This window comes from Equus quagga, unplaced genomic scaffold (genome assembly GCF_021613505.1).
Source record: "Equus quagga isolate Etosha38 unplaced genomic scaffold, UCLA_HA_Equagga_1.0 67959_RagTag, whole genome shotgun sequence".
Lineage (NCBI taxonomy): Eukaryota > Metazoa > Chordata > Mammalia > Perissodactyla > Equidae > Equus > Equus quagga.
Window position 1 is genome coordinate 1 of NW_025801080.1, and position 8,630 is coordinate 8,630.

The 8,630-nt window shown below is 43.8% G+C and overlaps 1 protein-coding gene across 3 annotated transcripts in view; it reads right to left on the reverse strand.

The window, feature by feature from the left end:
* Nucleotides 1-3,628: 3,628 nt before the first annotated feature.
* LOC124234051 (patr class I histocompatibility antigen, B-2 alpha chain-like) overlaps nt 3,629-8,630 on the reverse strand; it is a 10,620-nt gene continuing 5,618 nt past the window's right edge. The window contains exons 9-10 of one of the 3 annotated variants that reach the window (XR_006887210.1): nt 6,611-6,712; nt 3,629-3,650 (exon numbers count right to left, since the gene is read on the reverse strand). The gene's annotated coding sequence lies outside the window, so the exon portion shown is untranslated. Of the gene's footprint in view, nt 3,651-3,790; nt 6,713-8,630 lie in introns of those variants that run through there. The other 2 variants (XR_006887209.1, XM_046651312.1) reach the window with 2 other exon arrangements.

Consider the following 8,630-nt stretch of genomic DNA (forward strand, 5'->3'; position numbering starts at 1 on the left):
CTATTCCAAAAAATTAGGGAGGATGGAACACTTCCTAACACATTCTACAAGGCCAACATCACGCTGATACCAAAGCCTGACAAAGACAGCATGAAAAAGGAGAACTACAGGCCAATATCGCTGATGAACATAGATGCAAAAATTCTCAACAAAATTTTGGCAACCAGAATTCAGCAATTCATCAAAAGGATCATACATCATGATCAGGTGGGATTCATACCAGGGACACAGGGATGGTTCAACATCTGCAAATCAATCAACGTGATACACGACATCAACAAACTTAGGAATAAAAACCACATGATCATCTCACTAGATGCAGAGAAGGCATTTGACAAGATCCAACAGCCATTTACGATAAAAACTCTGAACAAAACGGGAATAGAAGGGAACTACCTCAACATAATAAAGGCCATATACGACAAACCCACAGCCAACATCACACTCAAGGGGTAAAAACTGAGCACCATCCCCCTGAAAACAGGAACGAGACAAGGATGCCCTCTATCACCACTTTTATTTAACATAGTACTGGAGGTCCTGGCCAGAGCAATTAGGCAAGAAAAAGGAATAAAAGGAATCCAAATAGGGAGGGAAGAAGTGAAAATCTTGCTGTTTGCAGACGACATGATCTTATATATAGAAAACCCCAAAGAATTCATTGGAAAACTTTTAGAAGTAATCAACAACTACAGCAAAGTTGCAGGATATAAAATCAATTTATATAAAGCAGTAGCATTTCTATATTCTAACAATGAACTAACAGAAAAAGATCTCAAGAACACAATACCATTCACAATCGCAACAAAAAGAATAAAATACCTTGGTGTGAATTTAACTAAGGAAGTGAAAGACCTATACAACGAAAATTACAAGGCTTTTCTGAAAGAAATGGATGACGACATAAAGAGATGGAAAGAGATTCCATGTACATGGATTGGAAGAATAAACATAGTTAAAATGTCCATTCTACCTAAAGCAATCCACAGATTCAACGCCATCCCAATCAGACTCCCAATGACATTCTTTACAGAAATAGAGCAAAGAATCCTAAAATTCACATGGGGCAACAAAAGGCCCCAAATTGCTAAGCAACCCTGAGAGAAAAGAACAAAGCTTGAGGCATCACAATCCCTGACTTCAAAACATACTACAAAGCTACAGTAATCAAAACAGCATGGTACTGGTACAAAAACAGGTGCACAGATCAATAGAACAGAATTGAAAGCCCAGAAATAAAACCACACATCTATGGACAGCTAATCTTCAACCAAGGAACTGAGGGCATACAATGGAGAAAAGAAAGTCTCTTCAACAAATGGTGCTGGGAAAACTGGAAAGCCACAAGTAAAAGAATGAAAATTGACCATTCTTTTTCACCATTCACCAAAATAAACTCAAAATGGATCAAAGACCTAAAGGTGAGACCTGAAACTAGAAGAAAATGTAGGCAGTACAGTCTTTGACATCAGTATTAAAAGGATCTTTTCGGACACCATGTCTTCTCAGAGAAGGGAAACAATAGAAAGAATAAACAAATGGGACTTCAGACTAAAGAGCTTCTTCAAGGCAAAGGAAAACAGCATTGAAACAAAAAAACAACCCACTAATTGGGAAAAAATATTTGCAGTCATACATCCGACAAAGGCTTAATATCCATAATATATAAGGAACTCACACAAGGGTCTGGCCCTGTGGCCGAGTGGTTAAGTTCATGCAGTCCGCTGCAGGCGGCCTAGTGTTTCGTTGGTTCGAATCCTGGGTGCAGACATGGCACTGCTCATCAAACCACGCTGAGGCAGCGTTCCACATGCCACAACTAGAAGGACCCACAATGAAGATTATACATCTATGTACTGGGGGGCTTTGGGGAGAAAAAGGAAAAAATAAAATCTTTAAAAAAAAAAAAAAGAACTCACACAACTCAACAACAAAAAATCAAACAACCCTATCAAAAAATGGGCAGGAGACCTGAACAGACATTTCTCCAAAGAAGATATACGGATGGCCAATAGGCACATGAAAAGATGTTCATCACTGCTGATCATCAGGGAAATGGAAATCAAAACTACACTAAGATATCACCTTACACCCATTAGAATGACAAAAATAACTAAAACAAATAGTAACAAATGTTGCGGAGGTTGTGGAAAAAAAGGAACCCTCATACACTGCTGGTGGGAATGCAAACTGGTGCAGCCACTATGGAAAACAGTATGGAGATTCCTCAAAAAATTAAAAATAGAACTACCATAGAACCCAGCTAACCCACTACTGGGTATCTATCCAAAGAGCTTGAAGTCAGCAATTCCAAAAGTCCCATGCACCCCAATGTTCATTGCAGCATTATGTACAATAGCCAAGACATGGAAGCAACCTAAGTGCCCATCAACAGATGATTGGATAAAGAAGATCTGGTATATATATATACAACGGAATACTACTCAGCCATAATAAAGAACAAAATCGTCCCACTTGCAACAACATGGATGGACCTTGAGGGAATTATGTTAAGTGAAATAAGCCAGTCAGAGAAGGACAATCTCTGTATGACTCCACTCATATGAGGAATTTAAAAATATAGACAAAGAGAACAAATCAGTGGCTACCAGGGGAAAGGTGGGGTGGGGGCTGGGCACAAAGGGTGAAGGGGTGCACATACAACAAGACTGACAAACAATAATGTACAACTGAAATTTCACAAGATTGTAACCTATCAACTCAATAAAAATTAAATTTAAAAAATAAATTTAAAAAAAAAAGAAAAGAAAAGAAAATACGTGAGCACAGTGGTGTAAGAAACAGAAGCTATGAAACCAACGTGGGCGCCTCCCCAATCCCATCCCCCAGATGTAACCTCTATGCTGATCTTGTGTTTACTATTCTCTCGAGTTTCTCCTAAAGATTTTACAACAAGTGTATATATCCCTGAACCAAATACTGTTGTTCATTCATTGTTACTGCTGAAATCTTACATTTTATGATTACACCCCAATTGTGCTATTTTCCTATTGATGCCTATATGGTTATTCCAGTTTTTGCTGTAAGCATTAGTGTACATGTCTCCTGGGGCACATAGGCAAGAAACTCCCCAGAGTGTATGATCAGGAGTGGGATTGCTGGATTACATGGGGTGTGTACTTTAACCATACTAGATAAGCCTAATTTGATTTCCAAAGTGCTTGTACCAATTTAAACTTCTATCAGGAATGTGTAAGAGTTCATGTTGCCAATGTGATTGTTCTGAAAACAAAAAGCTTAGCTGAAGGGGAGGAATTAAGTGTTAAAAGCCATTGCCTTGACTGCAGAATCACACAGCATTTTTTTTCAGACTCTGTCAATAACTTTATTTACTTTTACTCCATATGCGTCAGCATTATACTTTTAGCATATAGGTCCAGATAATGCTTCCTTTTAGCACAACCACATAGTGTCATTTTTTACGTTTAGGTTCTTCCATAATTAAAAGAAAAAAGTGGGCCTGCTCAGTAGCATAGTGGTTAAGTTCACGTGCTCCACTTCGGCAGCCTGGGGTTCACAGGTTCAGCTCCCCAGTGCGGACCCAGCACCACTCATCAAGCCATGCTATGGTGGCATCCCACATAAAATAGAGGAAGACTGGCACAGATGTTAGCTCAGCAACAATCTTCCTGAAGCAAAAAAAGAGGAAGATTGACAATGGATGTTAGCTCAGGGCCAATCTTCCTCACAAAAAAAAAGGTGGGGAGGAGAAATGGAGGGAGATAGAGAAGGAAAGAGAAAAGACAAAAGAAAATTTAAAAGAGAACAGGAAAGTAATTGGAAAGAGTGAGGAGAGAGAACATTTTCAAGTGCACGGATATCAAAGAGAGGTAGACTAATAGAAACTTGAGAGTTATTAGTTATCTATTGCTGGGTAACAAACAACCCCAGAATTTAGTGGCTTAAAATGACAAACATCTATTACCTCAAAGAGATACTACAAGCACAAGCAAAACTGAGAGGATGCTAGCAGGAGAAGCTGGGTAAAGAGAAGGATTTTACAAGATGGAATAAGTAATAGGTTGTTGGTATACAAACAAACATGATTTTGTTATTCTGAGTCCTCCAAGAAGCAGACACCAAGATGAGATTAAACTCAGCAATACTTTATCAGAAGAAACATCTGTCAGAGAATATGAGGAGGGAGCCAGAAAACACTTGGAGAGGCAGCAGACCGAGATGCAAGTCTGACCTGCAAATGATGGTCAGAAAGAGAGGAGAGAGGAGGTGATCTTGGACCACCAGGCAATTTAAGTGAAGTTAGGCAAGGCCATGAGGAATCCTTAGGCCACATTCAGGCATCAGAGGATCCCCATGTCTCCCAGGAATGACCTTAGTGTCCAGTCGTTCTGGGAACAGCCCATCGGAAGCAAGGTCTCTGCACAAATGCTGCCATGGATTTCAGAGCACAGGAGTGGGGGTCCTTGTGGCTTACCTGGAGGATGTGACCTAATATGACCCTTCCTATCTAAGGGGTCTGGGCCCTTGAAACTCAAACCCTTCTCAGGCTGGGTTGCTGCACACGTCCTGTCACAGTTACAGTGGAACAGGGGGGAACCAGGAGGCACCCAAGTCTATCACCCATGTTACACACATATTCCACCTGCCCCCATGTGTGACAATAGCCCCACCTCCCTCCTACAGATGAGGGTGAATTACTCCTCCCTTGAGGAATGGTCTCCAGGCACATAAAGTCTAAACTTCCCTAGTGACAATCATAATATATAATTCAATGGGACTCTGTCATGTGCTCTTGTAAAAATGCCCCCCTTTTGGTTTGAGAACCAGGACCTCCTACCCTGCAGAGCCCAGAGTTGTAGAGACAGGAAGTATAAAACCCCCTGGTGGATGACTGGAAGTGATGGTAAGTGGAGCCACACCTAGTTCCACCTCTCCTGCACCCACATACTTTTCCTGTTGAGAACACAGCACCATATAGAGGTCTCTGACTAATAAATATACTGTGTCCTAAAAGACGTAACCACATCCCTTCAGAGCATTTCCTCAAAGCTGGTGCATCAGATGTGCCTTCAGAAGGCCTGTCCAGAGTTCTGTAGTGGCCAGTAGCCCCTGTATGGTGAAGATTGTGATATGACCAGTGGATCCCATGTTCATGGCCCATCCTGCACCCCCTTCACTACGAAGTGTGTCCCGGGTTGGATACTGTGCTAAGAACCATTCCAAGCCTGCGGATCAGTCATTTGATAGGCCCCCAGATAGTGGTGCTGCCTGAAGTTCTGAGGACAAGAAAGGAAAACCCACACAAGAAATAGCTGTCTATCCCTGTGAGGATGAACCTCTGACCCTCCCAGGATGGAAGGAGTTCACTCTAGTCAACTTGTCACCTGGTAGCTAGTTGGTCATCTATAGAAACAGTGCTATATCAGAGCCCAGTATTGGTCTAACACTGACAAGATGGACAATCGGAGGTGGCAGTAGCCTTGGTAAGTGGGAGTCACTGCTGCTGGACCCATATTTAGTCTCATCTCTGCCATTGTGGTCACTCCACTCATGTGCCCATCCTGCTACTCCCGGGTTGGCCAGCGATGAAGTCTTGCTAAAGTCAATTTATCTTCTTGGTTGTTGAGTGTCTTGCAGGGGTGAATGCTTTCTGGTGAGTGTGGACATGAGATTCTGGCTTAACCACAGATGTACCATTTCCATCTTATGATGGACTACTGTGGACCTGTCCAATTTATGACTTAGTTGGTTATGCAGAACGCAGCACATATGGTGATTTATAATCACATGGCTGCTTGGTATCCCATGGTCAAGGATTCTATCTTATGAGGGCCTAGCAACCCACCTAAAGTTGTTTCCAAAAAGTAGTATATTTTTCTGCTGTGGATGGCATGGCTTTCCTTCAGAATCACAGGGACCAGCATGGGATTCTCCCACTGGTGCTTGATTTAGCTCCACATGGCATCTTTTCCACCACTGACACCTCCAACACCATTGGGTCTGATGGATGATGGCTGAATGAACCACGGCCTGGATCTACTGCAGTGTCCTTTCATGTCCAAGCTCCACTCAAAGCCAGAATATTTCTGTGTTAACCCAGAATATGGGCCAAACAATGTACCTAGGTGTGGAATTTGTTGTTGTAAGAACCAAAAAAGGCCTACCAGGCAGTGTGCTTCCTTCTTTGCAGTGAGGTATGCAAGATGCACAGTTTGTCTTTTACGTTGGAGGGGACATCCCTGCACACCCCTAACCACTAGACATCTAGAGCTGAACTGAGGTGGCCACTCCCTGAGCCTTTGTCAGGTTTATCTTCTACCCTCTGAATGCACATGTTTGACCAAGGCCTCCAGCCTACATTCTGCATCTTGCTCATCCATCCCAAATCAACATGTTGTCAGTGAAATGAACTAATGTGATATTCTTTAGGATGTCCAGGAGGTCCGGATCCCTTAAGGCTATATTATAGAGGATAGGAGAGTTAAAAGAGCCCTAAGGCAAACTATAAATAAATGTTGTTCCTTCCACCTGCATGCTATTCATTCCACCTCCACTTTTCTAACTGAACAAAACAGAACACACTCACCAAATCTACAGCCACATGCCATGTGCCTGAGGCCTTACTAACCTGCTCTAGCAGTGACATCACATCCAGCACAGCAGCAGCATCAGGACCACTACTTGGTTGAGTCTGAAGTAGTTCATGCATCCTTTAGACCACATAAGGTTCCTGCAGGGACAGATTGCTGAATTAACTGGAGATAATAGGCAACACCACGATGGTCCCTGCATCCATCAGGTCTCTAATGGTGGTGCTAACTCCTACAATACCTGAAAAACCTCCGCAATACCTGCCCTGGGACACAATACCATTTCTGATTTGACCACGATGAGGCCAGTTTCAGAGGATTCCTTTGGCCTTCGGCACAAAGAGAGACCTTATTCCACAGACCAGGGACCCAGTGTGGAGGTTACTCCAACTGCCAAGTATATCACTGCCAATTATGCACTCATGGAAGGGGGATGATTGCCGGGTGGGTCCATGGACCCAGGGTCCCATTCTGAGCCACACTTTGTCCAGGATGCCATTTATTACTTGGCCTCTATAGGCCCACTGTAATAAGCCCCATCTTTTAACTGTTACGGTCCTTTTGATATAAGGGCTCTGTGGTCAAAGACCAAGGGGTGGCCTGCAGTATAATCTTTGTCCCTAGTACCTGGTGCAGAGCTCCCCAAACCCTTGGAATCTCCTGAGATAAGAGTGTCTTTGGGATGCTAATGAGATGACTGGGCTGAGGGGTTGTAGATAGCTTCAGGATAGGGGCTGGGCACCACAAAGACTCCAGTGATGAGGGCTGAGCACCAGCATTGCTGTGGGGCTTCTTACACAATAGGCCTCTCCCCAGACCCACGTCCTCAGAGTATTAGGCACAAGACCAAGGAATCTCTTATTTAACAACAGGAGAGGCTGACGCCCAGCCACATGTAAATTCTGGTCTACGTTCTTGCTACTGAAAATGTGATGTGAAGATCAGCAGCATCAGCACCAACCATGTTATAATCCCAGAATCTCACGCTCTACTCCAGACTGAATCTTAACAAGATGTCCAGGGGATTCCTGTGTACAGGAAAGTGTGGGACTCCCTGATCTCTGTGCCTTCTAAACATGCAACCAGAACTGTGCAGTCTGCCCTGGGTGTGTAGACGGATGAGATCCTTTAAACTGTCAGGTCCAGGGTTCAGTCCTTGTTCCTTTCTCTTCCATAGCCATCACTCCCTCGGTGACCTCATCTGTTCTCAAGACTTGAAATATCATTTATACGGTGTCACCTCCCAAATCTATTTCTCCAGCCCAGACACATCTCCTAATCTGCAGACTCATCTGTCCAACTGTCAATCTGCTATCACACTTGCATTTCTAATAGACATCTCAGCTCCAACATCTCTTAAACCAAACGCCTATAATGCACTTCTTCTAATATGCTCCTTCCAGAATCTTCCCCATCTCTGTCAACAGCAACTCCATCTTTCTACTTGCACACTCCAAAATTCTGGGTGTCCTCCTTGAGTCCTCTTTCTCATTCCCAGATTAATCCATTAGGAAATGCTGCAAAGTCCATCTTCAGAATGTATCCAGATCCAGTCACTTCCCACTCTTTCCACCGCGCACACCAGTGGAAGCCATGGCCTCCTCCAGCCTGGAACCCTGCCCTGGTTCCTGCTGCCTCCCTAGGGCCTCCCTCGCCCTTTGCCTCCCAGTTCTGCTCTCAGCACAGAAGCCACAGTGATCCTTTTAAAGTCATACCATGTCCCTCTCCTGCTCTAAACTGTCTTGTGACTCCCCATCCTATTCAGAACAAAGGCGAAACCCTTCTAAGATCCTCCAGGCCTACATGGTCCGGCAGCACCTCTCTCTCATCTTGATTGCTCTCTGCTCCAACCACACCAGCCTCCTCGTTCTTCCCAAAAACACAGACACACTCCTGCCCTACATGCATTTGCAGTGAAGGTTCCCCTGCCTGGAAAGAACTTCCCCAGACATCCTTGCGGATAATTCCTCATGTCCTTCACATCATTCCTCAAAGGTCACCTTCCCAGTGAGGCCCCCACTGACCACCCAAATTAAAAGAGCCATCTTCCCACTCCCC